Source organism: Pleurodeles waltl, chromosome 4_2 (assembly GCF_031143425.1).
Source record: "Pleurodeles waltl isolate 20211129_DDA chromosome 4_2, aPleWal1.hap1.20221129, whole genome shotgun sequence".
Lineage (NCBI taxonomy): Eukaryota > Metazoa > Chordata > Amphibia > Caudata > Salamandridae > Pleurodeles > Pleurodeles waltl.
In genome coordinates, this window is record NC_090443.1 from 416,295,661 (window position 1) to 416,312,315 (window position 16,655).

Sequence of the window (16,655 nt, forward strand, 5' to 3'; positions counted from 1 at the left end):
TCTCTAGTTTTCAAAAATGCACAGGTTTGGTAGGTTTCCCGAGGTGCCGGCTGAGCTAGAGGCCAAAATCTACAGGTAGACACTTTGCAAAAAACAGCTCTGTTTTCTTTCAAAAAATGGGATGTGTCCACGTTGTGTTTTGTGGTGTATCCTGTCGCGGCCGCTAGTCCTACCCACACAAGTGAGGTATCATTTTTATCGTTTTATAGTTTTATCATTTTTATCGGGAGACTTGGGGGAACGCTGGGTAGAAGGAAATTTGTGGCTCCTCTCAGATTCCAGAACTTTCTGTCACCGAAATGAAAGGAAAATGCAATTTTTTAGCCAAAATTTGAGGTTTGCAAAGGATTCTGGGTAACAGAACCTGGTCAGAGCCCCACATGTCACCCCATCTTGGATTCCACTAGGTCTCTAGTTTTAAAAAATGCACAGGTTTGGTAGGTTTCCCTAGGTGCCGGCTGAGCTAGAGGCCAAAATCTACAGGTAGGCACTTTGCAAAAAAACAGCTCTGTTTTCTGTGATGTGTTCATGTTGTGTTTTGGGGCATATCCTGTCGCGGGCGCTAGGCCTACCCACACAAGTGAGATACCATTTTTATCGGGAGACTTGGGGGAGCGCTGGATGGAAGGAAATTTGTGGCTCCACTCAGATTCCAGAACTTTCTGTCACCGAAATGTGAGGGAAATGCGTTTTTTTAGCCAAAAATTGAGGTTTGCAAAGGATTCTGGGTAACAGAACCTGGTCAGAGCCCCACAATTCACCCCATCTTGGATTCCCCTAGGTCTCTAGTTCTCACAAATGCACAGGTTTGGTAGGTTTCCCGAGGTGCCGGCTGAGCTAGAGGCCAAAATCTACAGGTAGACACTTTGCAAAAAACAGCTCTGTTTTCTTTAAAAAAATGGGATGTGTCCACGTTGTGTTTTGGGGCGTCTCCTGTCACGGCCGTTAGGCCTACCCACACAAGTGAGGTATCATTTTTATCGGGAGACTTGGGGGAACGCTGGGTGGAAGGAAATTTGTGGTTCCTCTCAGATTCCAGAACTTTCTGTCACCGAAATATGTGGAAAATGCGTTTTGTTAGCCAAAAATTGAGGTTTGCAAAGGATTCTGGGTAACAGAACCTGGTCAGAGCCCCACAAGTCACCCCATCTTGGATTCCCCTAGGTCTCTAGTTCTCAAAAATGCACAGGTTTGGTAGGTTTCCCGAGGTGCCGGCTGAGCTAGAGGCCAAAATCTACAGGTAGGCACTTTGCAAAAAACAGCTCTGTTTTCTTTCAAAAAATGGGATGTGTCCACGTTGTGTTTTGGGGCGACTCCTGTCGCGGCCGCTAGGCCTACCCACACAAGTGAGGTATCATATTTATTGGGAGACTTGGGGGAACGCTGGGTGGAAGGAAATTTGTGGCTCCTCCCAGATTCCAGAACTTTCTGTCACCGAAATGTGAGGAAAATGCGTTTGTGTAGACAAAAATTGAGGTTTGCAAAGGATTCTGGGTAACAGAACCTGGTCAGAACCCCTCAAGTCACCCTATCTTGGATTCCCCTAGGTCTCTAGGTTTAAAAAATGCACAGGTTTGGTAGGTTTCCCTAGGTGCCGGCTGAGCTAGAGGCGACATTCTACAGGTAGGCACTTGGCAAAAAAACAGCTCTGTTTTCTGTGATGTGTCCACGTTGTGTTTTGGGGCATATCCTGTCGCGGGCGCTAGGCCTACCCACACAAGTGAGGTACCATTTTTATCGGGAGACTTGGGGGAGCGCTGGATGGAAGGAAATCTGTGGCTCCTCTCATTTTCCAGAACTTTCGGTCACCGAAATGTGAGGAAAATGCGTTTTTTTGGCAAAAAATTGAGGTTTGCAAAGGATTCTGGGTAACAGAACCTGGTCAGAGCCCCACAAGTCACCCCATCTTGGATTCCCCTAGGTCTCTAGTTCTCAAAAATGCACAGGTTTGGTAGGTTTCCCGAGGTGCCGGCTGAGCTAGAGGCCAAAATCTACAGGTAGGCACTTTGCAAAAAACAGCTCTGTTTTCTTTAAAAAAATGGGATGTGTCCACGTTGTGTTTTGGGGTGCGTCCTGTCGCGGCCGCTAGGCCTACCCACACAAGTGAGGTATCATTTTTATCGGGAGACTTGGGGGAACGCTGGGTGGAAGGAAATTTGTGGCTCCTCTCAGATTCCAGAACTTTCTGTCACCAAAATGTGAGGAAAATGTGTTTTTTTAGCCAAAAATTGAGGTTTGCAAAGGATTCTGGCTAACAGAACCTGGTCAGAGCCCCACAAGTCACTCCATCTTGGATTCCCCTAGGTCTCTAATTTTCAAAAATGCACAGGTTCTGTAGGTTTCCCTAAGTGCTGGCTGAACTAGAGGCCAAAATCTACAGGTAGGCACTTTGCAAAAAACAGCTCTGTTTTCTGTGATGTGTCCACGTTGTGTTTTGGGGCATATCCTGTCGCGGGCGCTAGGCCTACCCACACAAGTGAGGTACCATTTTTATCGGGAGACTTGGGGGAGCGCTGGATGGAAGGAAATTTGTGGCTCCTCTCAGATTCCAGAACTTTCTGTCACCAAAATGTGAGGAAAATGCGTTATCTTTAGCCAAAAATTGAAGTTTGCAAAGGATTCTGGGTAACAGGACCTGGTCAGAGCCCCACAAGTCACCCCATCTTGGATTCCCCTAGGTCTCTAGTTTTCAAAAACGCACAGGTTTGGTAGGTTTCCCGAAGTGCCGGCTGAGCTAGAGGCCAAAATCTACAGGTAGGCACTTTGCAAAAAACAGCTCTGTTTTCTTTCAAAAAATGGGATGTGTCCACGTTGTGTTTTGGGGTGTGTCATGTCGCGGCCGCTAGGCCTACCCACACAAGTGAGGTATAATTTTTATCAGGAGACTTGGGGGAACGGTGGGTGGAAGGAAATTTGTGGCTCCTCTCAGATTCCAGAACTTTCTGTCACAGAAATGTGAGGAAAATGCTTTTTTTTTTGCCAAAATTTGAGGTTTGCAAAGGATTCCGGGTAACAGGACCTGGTCAGAGCCCCACAAGTCACCCCATCTTGGATTCCACTAGGTCTCTAGTTTTCAAAAATGCACAGGTTTGGTAGGTTTCCCTAAGTGCCAGCTGAACTAGAGGCCAAAATCTACAGGTAGGCACTTTGCAAAAAACAGCTCTGTTTTCTGTGATGTGTCCACGTTGTGTTTTGGGGCATATCCTGTCGCGGGCGCTAGGCCTAGGTTTGGTAGGTTTCCCTAGGTGCCGGCTGAGCTAGAGGCCAAAATCTACAGGTAGGCACTTTGCAAAAAACAGCTCTGTTTTCTTTCAAAAAATGGGATGTGTCCACGTTGTGTTTTGGGGTGCGTCCTGTCGCGCCGCTAGGCCTACCCGCACAAGTGAGGTATCATTTTTATCGGGAGACTTGGGGGAACGCTGGGTGGAAGGAACTTTGTGGCTCCCATCAGATTCCAGAACTTTCTGTCACCGAAATGTGAGGAAAATGCGTTTTTTTTTGCCAAAATTTGAAGTTTGCAAAGGATTCTGGGTAACAGGACCTGGTCAGAGCCCCACAAGTCACCCCATCTTGGATTCCACTAGGTCTCTAGTTTTCAAAAATGCACAGGTTTGGTAGGTTTCTCTAAGTGCTGGCTGAACTAGAGGCCAAAATCTACAGGTAGGCACTTTGCAAAAAACAGCTCTGTTTTCTGTGATGTGTCCACGTTGTGTTTTGGGGCATATCCTGTCGCGGGCGCTAGGCCTACCCACACAAGTGAGGTACCATTTTTATCGGGAGACTTGGGGGAGCGCTGGATGGAAGGAAATTTGTGGCTCCTCTCAGATTCCAGAACTTTCTGTCACCGAAATGTGAGGAAAATGTGTTTTCTTTAGCCAAAAATTGAAGTTTGCAAAGGATTCTGGGTAACAGGACCTGGTCAGAGCCCCACAACTCACCCCATTTTGGATTCCACTAGGTCTCTAGTTTTCAAAAATGCACAGGTTTGGTAGGTTTCCCTAAGTGCCAGCTGAACTAGAGGACAAAATCTACAGGTAGGCACTTTGCAAAAAACAGCTCTGTTTTCTGTGATGTGTCCACGTTGTGTTTTGGGGCATATCCTGTCGCGGGCGCTAGGCCTACCCACACAAGTGAGGTACCATTTTTATCGGGAGACTTGGGGGAGCGCTGGATGGAAGGAAATTTGTGGCTCCTCTCAGATTCCAGAACTTTCTGTCACCGAAATGTGAGGAAAATGCGTTTTCTTTAGCCAAAAATTGAAGTTTGCAAAGGATTCTGGGTAACAGGACCTGGTCAGAGCCCCACAAGTCACCCCATCTTGGATTCCCCTAGGTCTCTAGTTTTCAAAAACGCACAGGTTTGGTAGGTTTCCCGAAGTGCCGGCTGAGCTAGAGGCCAAAATCTACAGGTAGGCACTTTGCAAAAAACAGCTCTGTTTTCTTTCAAAAAATGGGATGTGTCCACGTTGTGTTTTGGGGCGTCTCCTGTCACGGCCACTAGGCCTACCCACACAAGTGAGGTATCATTTTTATCGGGAGACTTGGGGGAACGCTGGGTGGAAGGAAATTTGTGGCTCCTCTCAGATTCCAGAACTTTCTGTCACCGAAATGTGAGGAAAATTGTTTTTTTAGCCAAAATTTGAGGTTTGAAAAGGATTCTGGGTAATAGAACCTGGTCACAGCCCCACAAGTCACCCCATCTTGGATTCCCCTAGGTCTCTAGTTTTAAAAAATGCACAGGTTTGTTAGGTTTCCCTAGGTGCCGGCTGAGCTAGAGGCCAAAATCTACAGGTAGACACTTAGCAAAAAACAGCTCTGTTTTCTTTCAAAAAATGGGATGTGTCCACGTTGTGCTTTGGGGTGTCTCCTGTCGCGGCCGCTAGGCCTACCCACACAAGTGAGATATAATTTTCATCGGGAGACTTGGGGGAACGCTGGTTGGAAGGAAATTTGTGGCTCCTCTCAGATTCCAGAACTTTCTGTCACCGAAATGTGAGGAAAATGCGTTTCTTTAGCCAAAAATTGAGGTTTGCAAAGGATTCTGGGTAACAGAACCTGGTCAGAGCCCCACAAGTCATCCCATCTTGGATTCCCCTAGGTCTCTAGTTCTCAAAAATGCACAGGTTTGGTAGGTTTCCCTTGGTGCCGGCTGAGCTAGAGGCCAAAATCTACAGGTAGGCACTTTGCAAAAATAGCTCTGTTTTCTTTCAAAAAATGGGATGTGTCCACGTTGTGTTTTTGGGCGTTTCCTGTCGCGGCCGCTAGGCCTACCCACACATGTGAGGTATCATTTTTATCAGGAGACTTGGGGGAACGCTGCGTGGAAGGAAATTTGTGGCTCCTCTCAGATTCCAGAACTTTCTGTCACCGAAATGTGAGGAAAATGTGTTTTCTTTAGCCAAAAATTGAAGTTTGCAAAGGATTCTGGGTAACAGGACCTGGTCAGAGCCCCACAAGTCACCCCATCTTGGATTCCCCTAGGTCTCTAGTTTTCAAAAACGCACAGGTTTGGTAGGTTTCCCGAAGTGCCGGCTGAGCTAGAGGCCAATATCTACAGGTAGGCACTTTGCAAAAATAGCTCTGTTTTCTTTTAAAAAATGGGATGTGTCCATGTTGTGTTTTGGGGTGTCTCCTGTCGCGGCCGCTAGGCCTACCCACACAAGTGAGGTACAATTTTTATCGGGAGACTTGGGGGAACGCTGGTTGGAAGGAAATTTGTGGCTCCTCTCAGATTCCAGAACTTTCTGTCACCGAAATGTGAGGAAAATTGTTGTTTTAGCCAAAATTTGTGGTTTGCAAAGGATTCTGGGTAACAGAACCTGGTCACAGCCCCACGAGTCACCCCATCTTGGATTTCCCTAGGTCTCTAGTTCCCAAAAATGCACAGGTTTGGTAGGTTTCCCTTGGTGCCGACTGAGCTAGAGGCCAAAATCTACAGGTAGACACTTTGCAAAAAACAGCTCTGTTTTCTTTCAAAAAATGGGATGTGTCCACGTTGTGTTTTGGGGTGTGTCCTGTCGCGGCCGCTAGGCTTACCCACACAAGTGAGATATAATTTTTATCGGGAGACTTGGGGAAACGCTGGTTGGAAGGAAATTTGTGGCTCCTCTCAGATTCCAGAACTTTCTGTCACCAAAATGTGAGGAAAATGCGTTTCTTTAGCCAAAAATTGAGGTTTGCAAAGGATTCTGGGTAACAGAACCTGGTCAGAGCCCCACAAGTCACCCCATCTTGGATTCCCCTAGGTCTCTAGTTCTCAAAAATGCACAGGTTTGGTAGGTTTCCCTTGGTGCCGGCTGAGCTAGAGGCCAAAATCTACAGGTACGCACTTTGCAAAAAAACAGCTCTGTTTTCTTTCAAAAAATGGGATGTGTCCACGTTGTGTTTTTGGGTGTTTCCTGTCGCGGCCGCTAGGCCTACCCACACAAGTGAGGTATCAATTTTATTAGGAGACTTGGGGGAACGGTGGGTGGAAGGAAATTTGTGGCTCCTCTCAGATTCCAGAACTTTCTGTCACCGAAATGTGAGGAAAATTGTTTTTTTAGCCAAAATTTGAGGTTTGCAAAGGATTCTGGGTAACAGAACCTGGTCAGAGCCCCACAAGTCACCCCATCATGGATTCCCCTAGGTCTCTAGTTTTCAAAAATGCACAGGTTTGGTAGGTTTCCCGAGGAGCCGGCTGAGCTAGAGGCCAAAATCTACAGGTAGACACTTTGCAAAAAACAGCTCTGTTTTCTTTCAAAAAATGGGATGTGTCCACGTTGTGTTTTGGGGTGGATGTTGTCGCGGCCGCTAGGCCTACCCACACAAGTGAGGTATCATTTTTATCGTTTTATAGTTTTATCATTTTTATCGGGAGACTTGGGTGAACGCTGGGTGGAAGGAAATTTGTGGCTCCTCTCAGATTCCAGAACTTTCTGTCACCGAAATGTTAGGAAAATGCATTTTTTTAGCCAAAATTTGAGGTTTGCAAAGGATTCTGGGTAACAGAACCTGGTCAGAGCCCCACATGTCACCCCATCTTGGATTCCACTAGGTCTCTAGTTTTAAAAAATGCACAGGTTTGGTAGGTTTCCCTAGTTGCCGGCTGAGTTAGAGGCCAAAATCTACAGGTAGGCACTTTGCAAAAAAACAGCTCTGTTTTCTGTTATGTGTTCCCGTTGTGTTTTGGGGCATATCCTGTTACGGGCGCTAGGCCTACCCACACAAGTGAGATACCATTTTTATCGGGAGACTTGGGGGAGCGCTGGATGGAAGGAAATTTGTGGCTCCTCTCAGATTCCTGAACTTTCTGTCACCGAAATGTGAGGAAAATGCGTTTTTTTAGCCAAAAATTGAGGTTTGCAAAGGATTCTGGGTAACAGAACCTGGTCAGAGCCCCACAATTCACCCCATCTTGGATTCCCCTAGGTCTGTAGTTCTCAAAAATGCACAGGTTTGGTAGGTTTCCCGAGGTGCCGGCTGAGCTAGAGGCCAAAATCTACAGGTAGGCACTTTGCAAAAAACAGCTCTGTTTTCTTTAAAAAAATGGGATGTGTCCACGTTGTGTTTTGGGGTGTCTTATGTCGCGGCCGCTAGGCCTACCCACACAAGTGAGGTACCATTTTTATCGGGAGACTTGGGGGAGCGCTTGATGGAAGAAAATCTGTGGCTCCTCTCATTTTCCAGAACTTTCGGTCACCGAAATGTGAGGAAAATGCGTTTTTTTAGCCAAAAATTGAGGTTTGCAAAGGATTCTGGGTAACAGAACCTGGTCAGAGCCCCACAAGTCACCCCATCTTGGATTCCCCTAGGTCTCTAGTTTTTAAAAATGCACAGGTTGGGTAGGTTTCCCTAGGTGCCGGCTGAGCTAGAGACCAAAACCTACAGGTAGACACTTTGCAAAAAACAGCTCTGTTTTCTTTCAAAAAATGGGATGTGTCCACGTTGTGTTTTGGGGTGTCTACTGTCGCAGCCGCTAGGCCTACCCACACAAGTGAGATATAAATTTTATCGGGAGACTTGGGGGAACGCTGGGTGGAAGGAAATTCGTTGCTCCTCTCAGATTCCAGAACTTTCTGTCACCAAAATGTGAGGAAAATGCATTTTTTTAGCCAAAATGTGAGGTTTGCAAAGGATTCTGGGTAACAGGACCTGGTCAGAGCCCCACAAGTCACCCCATCTTGGATTCCCCTAGGTCTCTAGTTTTCAAAAATGCACAGGTTTGGTAGGTTTCCCGAGGTGCCGGCTGAGCTAGAGGCCAAAATCTACAGGTAGACACTTTGCAAAAAACAGCTCTGTTTTCTTTAAAAAAATGGGATGTGTCCACGTTGTGTTTTGGGGTGTATGTTGTCGCGGCCGCTAGGCCTACCCACACAAGTGAGGTATCATTTTTATCGTTTTATAGTTTTATCATTTTTATCGGGAGACTTGGGGGAACGCTGGGTGGAAGGAAATTTGTGGCTCCTCTCAGATTCCAGAACTTTCTGTCACCGAAATGTAAGGAAAATGCATTTTTTTAGCCAAAATTTGAGGTTTGCAAAGGATTCTGGGTAACAGAACCTGGTCAGAGCCCCACATGTCACCCCATCTTGGATTCCACTAGGTCTCTAGTTTTAAAAAATGCACAGGTTTGGTAGGTTTCCCTAGGTGCCAGCTGAGTTAGAGGCCAAAATCTACAGGTAGGCACTTTGCAAAAAACAGCTCTGTTTTCTTTAAAAAAAAATGGGATGTGTTCACGTTGTGTTTTGGGGCATATCCTGTCGCGGGCGCTAGGCCTACCCACACAAGTGAGATACCATTTTTATCGGGAGACTTGGGGGAGCGCTGGATGGAAGGAAATTTATGGCTCCTCTCAGATTCCAGAACTTTCTGTCACCGAAATGTGAGGAAAATGCGTTTTTTTAGCCAAAAATTGAGGTTTGCAAAGGATTCTGGGTAACAGAACCTGGTCAGAGCCCCACAATTCACCCCATCTTGGATTCCCCTAGGTCTCTAGTTCTCAAAAATGCACAGGTTTGGTAGGTTTCCCGAGGTGCCGGCTGAGCTAGAGGACAAAATCTACAGGTAGGCACTTTGCAAAAAACAGCTCTGTTTTCTTTAAAAAAAATGGGATGTGTCCACGTTGTGTTTTGGGGCGTTCCCTGTCGCGGCCGCTAGGCCTACCCACACAAGTGAGGTACCATTTTTATCGGGAGACTTGGGGGAGCGCTGGATGGAAGGAAATCTGTGGCTCCTCTCATTTTCTAGAACTTTCGGTCACCGAAATGTGAGGAAAATGCGTTTTTTTAGCCAAAAATTGAGGTTTGCAAAGGATTCTGGGTAACAGAACCTGGTCAGAGCCCCACAAGTCACCCCATCTTGGATTCCCCTAGGTCTCTAGTTTTGAAAAATGCACAGGTTGGGTAGGTTTCCCTAGGTGCCGGCTGAGCTAGAGACCAAAACCTACAGGTAGACACTTTGCAAAAAACAGCTCTGTTTTCTTTCAAAAAATGGGATGTGTCCACGTTGTGTTTTGGGGTGTCTACTGTCGCGGCCGCTAGGCCTACCCACACAAGTGAGATATAAATTTTATCGGGAGACTTGGGGGAACGCTGGGTGGAAGGAAATTTGTTGCTCCTCTCAGATTCCAGAACTTTCTGTCACCGAAATGTGAGGAAAATGCATTTTTTTAGCCAAAATGTGAGGTTTGCAAAGGATTCTGGGTAACAGGACCTGGTCAGAGCCCCACAAGTCACCCCATCTTCGATTCCCCTAGGTCTCTAGTTTTCAAAAATGCACAGGTTTGGTAGGTTTCCCGAGGTGCCGGCTGAGCTAGAGGCCAAAATCTACAGGTAGACACTTTGCAAAAAACAGCTCTGTCTTCTTTAAAAAAATGGGATGTGTCCACGTTGTGTTTTGGGGTGTATGTTGTCGCGGCCGCTAGGCCTACCCACACAAGTGAGGTATCATTTTTATCGTTTTATAGTTTTATCATTTTTATCGGGAGACTTCGGGGAACGCTGGGTGGAAGGAAATTTGTGGCTCCTCTCAGATTCCAGAACTTTCTGTCACCGAAATGTAAGGAAAATGCATTTTTTTAGCAAAAATTTGAGGTTTGCAAAGGATTCTGGGTAACAGAACCTGGTCAGAGCCCCACATGTCACCCCATCTTGGATTCCACTAGGTCTCTAGTTTTAAAAAATGCACAGGTTTGGTAGGTTTCCCGAGGTGCCAGCTGAGTTAGAGGCCAAAATCTACAGGTAGGCACTTTGCAAAAAACAGCTCTGTTTTCTTTAAAAAAAATGGGATGTGTTCACGTTGTGTTTTGGGGCATATCCTGTCGCGGGCGCTAGGCCTACCCACACAAGTGAGATACCATTTTTATCGGGAGACTTGGGGGAGCGCTGGATGGAAGGAAATTTGTGGCTGCTCTCAGATTCCAGAACTTTCTGTCACCGAAATGTGAGGAAAATGCTTTTTTTTAGCAAAAAATTGAGGTTTGCAAAGGATTCTGGGTAACAGAACCTGGTCAGAGCCCCACAATTCACCCCATCTTGGATTCCCCTAGGTCTCTAGTTCTCAAAAATGCACAGGTTTGGTAGGTTTCCCGAGGTGCCGGCTGAGCTAGAGGACAAAATCTACAGGTAGGCACTTTGCAAAAAACAGCTCTGTTTTCTTTAAAAAAATGGGATGTGTCCACGTTGTGTTTTGGGGCATATCCTGTCGCGGGCGCTAGGCCTACCCACACAAGTGAGGTATCATTTTTATTGGGAGACTTGGGGGAACGCTGGGTGAAAGGAAATTTGTGGCTCCTCTCAGATTCCAGAACTTTCTGTCACAGAAATGTGAGGATAATTGTTGTTTTAGCCAAAATTTGAGGTTTGCAAAGGATTCTGGGTAACAGAACCTGGTCACAGCCCCACAAGTCACCCCATCTTGGATTCCCCTAGGTCTCTAGTTTTAAAAAATGCACAGGTTTGGTAGGTTTCCCTTGGTGCCGGCTGAGCTAGAGGCCAAAATCTACAGGTAGGCACTTTGCAAAAAACAGCTCTGCTTTCTTTAAAAAAAATGGGATGTGTGCACGTTGTGTTTTGGGGTGTGTCTTGTCGCGGCCGCTAGGCCTACCCACACAAGTGAGGTATCATTTTTATCGGGAGACTTGGGGGAACGCTGGGTGGAAGGAAATTTGTGGCTCTTCTCAGATTCCAGAACTTTCTGTCACCGAAATGTGAGGAAAATGCATTTTTTAAGCCAAAAATTGAGGTTTGCAAAGGATTCTGGGTAACAGAACCAGGTCAGAGCCCCACAAGTCACCCCATCTTGGATTCCCCTAGGTCTCTAGTTTTAAAAAAAAATGCACCGGTTTGGTAGGTTTCCCTAGGTGCCGGCTGAGCTAGAGGCCAAAATCTACAGGTAGGCACTTTGCAAAAAACAGCTCTGTTTTCTTTCAAAAAATGGGATGTGTCCACGTTGTGTTTTTGGGTGTGTCCTGTCGCTGCCGCTAGGCCTACCCACACAAGTGAGGTATCATTTTTATCAGGAGACTTGGGGGGAACGGTGGGTGGAAGGAAATTTGTGGCTCCTCTCAGATTCCAGAACATTCTGTCACCAAAATGTGAGGAAAATGCGTTTTTTTAGCCAAAATTTGAGGTTTGCAAAGGATTCTGGGTAACAGAACCTGGTCAGAGCCCCACAAGTCACCCCATCTTGGATTCCCCTAGGTCTCTAGTTTTAAAAAATGCACAGGTTTGGTAGGTTTCCCTAGGTGCCGGCTGAGCTAGAGGCCAAAATCTACAGGTAGACACTTTGCAAAAAACAGCTCTGTTTACTTTCAAAAAATGGGATGTGTCCACGTTGTGTTTTGGGGTGTATCTTGTCGCGGCCGCTAGGCCTACCCACACAAGTGAGGTATCATTTTTATAGTTTTATAGTTTTATCATTTTTATCGGGAGACTTGGGGGAATGCTGGGTGGAAGGAAATTTGTGGCTCCTCTCAGATTCCAGAACTTTCTGTCACAGAAATGTGAGGAAAATGCGTTTTGTTTGCCAAAATTTGAGGTTTGCAAAGGATTCTGGGTAACAGGACCTGGTCAGAGCCCCACAAGTCACCCCATCTTGGATTCCACTAGGTCTCTAGTTTTCAAAAATGCACAGGTTTGGTAGGTTTCCCTAAGTGCCGGCTGAGCTAGAGGCCAAAATCTACAGGTAGGCACTTTGCAAAAAACAGCTCTGTTTTCTTTCAAAAAATGGGATGTGTCCACGGTGTGTTTTGGGGCGTTTCCTGTTGCGGCCGCTAGGCCTACCCACACAAGTGAGGTATCATTTTTATCGGGAGACTTGGGGGGACGCTGGGTGGAAGGAAATTTGTGGCTCCTCTCAGATTCCAGAACTTTCTGTCACCGAAATGTGAGGAAAATGCGTTTTATTAGCCAAAATTTGAGGTTTGCAAAGGATTCTGGTTAACAGAACCTGGTCAGAGCCCCACAAGTCACCCCATCTTGGATTCCCCTAGGTCTCTAGTTCTCAAAAATGCACAGGTTTGGTAGGTTTCCCGAGGTACCGGCTGCGCTAGAGGCCAAAATCTACAGGTAGGCACTTTGCAAAAAACAGCTCTGTTTTCTTTCAAAAAAGTGCTGTCCACGTTGTGTTTTGGGGTGTTTCTTGTCGCGGCCGCTAGGCCTACCCACACAAGTGAGGTATCATTTTTATCGGAAGACTTGGGGGAACGCTGGGTGGAAGGAAATTTGTGGTTCCTCTCAGATTCCAGAACTTTCTGTCACCGAAATGTGAGGAAAATGCGTTTTCTTTAGCCAAAAATTGAAGTTTGCAAAGGATTCTGGGTAACAGGACCTGGTCAGAGCCCCACAAGTCACCCCATCTTGGATTCCCCTAGGTCTCTAGTTTTCAAAAACGCACAGGTTTGGTAGGTTTCCCGAAGTGCCGGCTGAGCTAGAGGCCAAAATCTACAGGTAGGCACTTTGGAAAAACAGCTCTGTTTTCTTTAAAAAAATGGGATGTGTCCACGTTGTGTTTTGGGGTGTCTCCTGTCGCGGCCACTAGGCCTACCCACACAAGTGAGGTATCATTTTTATTGGGAGACTTGGGGGAACGCTGGGTGGAAGGAAATTTGTGGCTCCTCTCAGATTCCAGAACTTTCTGTCACCGAAATGTGAGGAAAATTGTTTTTTTAGCCAAAATTTGAGGTTTGCAAAGGATTCTGGGTAATAGAACCTGGTCACAGCCCCACAAGTCACCCCATCTTGGATTCCCCTAGGTCTCTAGTTCTCAAAAATGCACAGGTTTGGTAGGTTTCCCGAGGTGCCGGCTGAGGTAGAGGCCAAAATCTACAGGTAGGCACTTTGCAAAAAACAGCTCTGTTTTCTTTAAAAAAATGGGATGTGTCCACGTTGTGTTTTGGGGCGTCTTGTGTCGTGGCCGTTAGGCCTACCCACAGAAGTGAGGTATCATTTTTATCGGGAGACTTGGGGGAACGCTGGGTGGAAGGAAATTTGTGGCTCCTCTCAGATTCCAAAACTTTCTGTCACCGAAATGTGAGGAAAATGCGTTTTTTTTAGCCAATAATTGAAGTTTGCCAAGGATTCTGGGTAACAGGACCTGGTCAGAGCCCCACAATTCACCCCATCTTGGATTCCCCTAGGTCTCTAGTTCTCAAAAATGCACAGGTTTGGTAGGTTTCCCGAGGTGCCGGCTGAGCTAGAGGACAAAATCTACAGGTAGGCACTTTGCAAAAAACAGCTCTGTTTTCTTTAAAAAAATGGGATGTGTCCACGTTGTGTTTTGGGGCATATCCTGTCGCGGGCGCTAGGCCTACCCACACAAGTGAGGTATCATTTTTATTGGGAGACTTGGGGGAACGCTGGGTGAAAGGAAATTTGTGGCTCCTCTCAGATTCCAGAACTTTCTGTCACAGAAATGTGAGGATAATTGTTGTTTTAGCCAAAATTTGAGGTTTGCAAAGGATTCTGGGTAACAGAACCTGGTCACAGCCCCACAAGTCACCCCATCTTGGATTCCCCTAGGTCTCTAGTTTTAAAAAATGCACAGGTTTGGTAGGTTTCCCTTGGTGCCGGCTGAGCTAGAGGCCAAAATCTACAGGTAGGCACTTTGCAAAAAACAGCTCTGCTTTCTTTAAAAAAAATGGGATGTGTGCACGTTGTGTTTTGGGGTGTGACTTGTCGCGGCCGCTAGGCCTACCCACACAAGTGAGGTATCATTTTTATCGGGAGACTTGGGGGAACGCTGGGTGGAAGGAAATGTGTGGCTCCTCTCAGATTCCAGAACTTTCTGTCACCGAAATGTGAGGAAAATGCATTTTTTAAGCCAAAAATTGAGGTTTGCAAAGGATTCTGGGTAACAGAACCAGGTCAGAGCCCCACAAGTCACCCCATCTTGGATTCCCCTAGGTCTCTAGTTTTAAAAAAAAATGCACCGGTTTGGTAGGTTTCCCTAGGTGCCGGCTGAGCTAGAGGCCAAAATCTACAGGTAGGCACTATGCAAAAAACAGCTCTGTTTTCTTTCAAAAAATGGGATGTGTCCACGTTGTGTTTTTGGGTGTGTCCTGTCGCTGCCGCTAGGCCTACCCACACAAGTGAGGTATCATTTTTATCAGGAGACTTGGGGGAACGGTGGGTGGAAGGAAATTTGTGGCTCCTCTCAGATTCCAGAACATTCTGTCACCAAAATGTGAGGAAAATGCGTTTTTTTAGCCAAAATTTGAGGTTTGCAAAGGATTCTGGGTAACAGAACCTGGTCAGAGCCCCACAAGTCACCCCATCTTGGATTCCCCTAGGTCTCTAGTTTTAAAAAATGCACAGGTTTGGTAGGTTTCCCTAGGTGCCGGCTGAGCTAGAGGCCAAAATCTACAGGTAGACACTTTGCAAAAAACAGCTCTGTTTACTTTCAAAAAATGGGATGTGTCCACGTTGTGTTTTGGGGTGTATCTTGTCGCGGCCGCTAGGCCTACCCACACAAGTGAGGTATCATTTTTATAGTTTTATAGTTTTATCATTTTTATCGGGAGACTTGGGGGAATGCTGGGTGGAAGGAAATTTGTGGCTCCTCTCAGATTCCAGAACTTTCTGTCACAGAAATGTGAGGAAAATGCGTTTTGTTTGCCAAAATTTGAGGTTTGCAAAGGATTCTGGGTAACAGGACCTGGTCAGAGCCCCACAAGTCACCCCATCTTGGATTCCACTAGGTCTCTAGTTTTCAAAAATGCACAGGTTTGGTAGGTTTCCCTAAGTGCCGGCTGAGCTAGAGGCCAAAATCTACAGGTAGGCACTTTGCAAAAAACAGCTCTGTTTTCTTTCAAAAAATGGGATGTGTCCACGGTGTGTTTTGGGGCGTTTCCTGTTGCGGCCGCTAGGCCTACCCACACAAGTGAGGTATCATTTTTATCGGGAGACTTGGGGGGACGCTGGGTGGAAGGAAATTTGTGGCTCCTCTCAGATTCCAGAACTTTCTGTCACCGAAATGTGAGGAAAATGCGTTTTATTAGCCAAAATTTGAGGTTTGCAAAGGATTCTGGTTAACAGAACCTGGTCAGAGCCCCACAAGTCACCCCATCTTGGATTCCCCTAGGTCTCTAGTTCTCAAAAATGCACAGGTTTGGTAGGTTTCCCGAGGTACCGGCTGCGCTAGAGGCCAAAATCTACAGGTAGGCACTTTGCAAAAAACAGCTCTGTTTTCTTTCAAAAAAGTGCTGTCCACGTTGTGTTTTGGGGTGTTTCTTGTCGCGGCCGCTAGGCCTACCCACACAAGTGAGGTATCATTTTTATCGGAAGACTTGGGGGAACGCTGGGTGGAAGGAAATTTGTGGTTCCTCTCAGATTCCAGAACTTTCTGTCACCGAAATGTGAGGAAAATGCGTTTTCTTTAGCCAAAAATTGAAGTTTGCAAAGGATTCTGGGTAACAGGACCTGGTCAGAGCCCCACAAGTCACCCCATCTTGGATTCCCCTAGGTCTCTAGTTTTCAAAAACGCACAGGTTTGGTAGGTTTCCCGAAGTGCCGGCTGAGCTAGAGGCCAAAATCTACAGGTAGGCACTTTGGAAAAACAGCTCTGTTTTCTTTAAAAAAATGGGATGTGTCCACGTTGTGTTTTGGGGTGTCTCCTGTCGCGGCCACTAGGCCTACCCACACAAGTGAGGTATCATTTTTATTGGGAGACTTGGGGGAACGCTGGGTGGAAGGAAATTTGTGGCTCCTCTCAGATTCCAGAACTTTCTGTCACCGAAATGTGAGGAAAATTGTTTTTTTAGCCAAAATTTGAGGTTTGCAAAGGATTCTGGGTAATAGAACCTGGTCACAGCCCCACAAGTCACCCCATCTTGGATTCCCCTAGGTCTCTAGTTCTCAAAAATGCACAGGTTTGGTAGGTTTCCCGAGGTGCCGGCTGAGGTAGAGGCCAAAATCTACAGGTAGGCACTTTGCAAAAAACAGCTCTGTTTTCTTTAAAAAAATGGGATGTGTCCACGTTGTGTTTTGGGGCGTCTTGTGTCGTGGCCGTTAGGCCTACCCACAGAAGTGAGGTATCATTTTTATCGGGAGACTTGGGGGAACGCTGGGTGGAAGGAAATTTGTGGCTCCTCTCAGATTCCAAAACTTTCTGTCACCGAAATGTGAGGAAAATGCGTTTTTTTTAGCCAATAATTGAAGTTTGCCAAGGATTCTGGGT